Below are 270 nucleotides of genomic sequence, written 5' to 3'. Positions count from 1 at the left end.
GGGGAGTTCCCTGTTCGGGAGTTCGCGAAGCAGGATGACCTGAGCATTTTGGCGAAAAGTTTGGCGAGGCGCGACGGCTCTGGAGAGACAGTTATTCTCGTGTGAGAGGCAGAGGAGAAATTCCTGATTTGTTCCATTAGACGCAAAGGAGTGTCTGCGAGAAGGAGGCGCGAGCACAGAACAAGAAGATTTCTCTGGTGACCAGGTGTGATCTCTATCAGAAGGGATCAGAGCTCTCTGTTCGGTTGGCAAAGGCAGTGGAGTTCACGG

Source organism: Phalaenopsis equestris, unplaced genomic scaffold (assembly GCF_001263595.1).
Source record: "Phalaenopsis equestris unplaced genomic scaffold, ASM126359v1 Scaffold000967, whole genome shotgun sequence".
Classification (NCBI taxonomy): Eukaryota; Viridiplantae; Streptophyta; class Magnoliopsida; order Asparagales; family Orchidaceae; genus Phalaenopsis; species Phalaenopsis equestris.
This window is presented reverse-complemented; position numbering follows the sequence as displayed.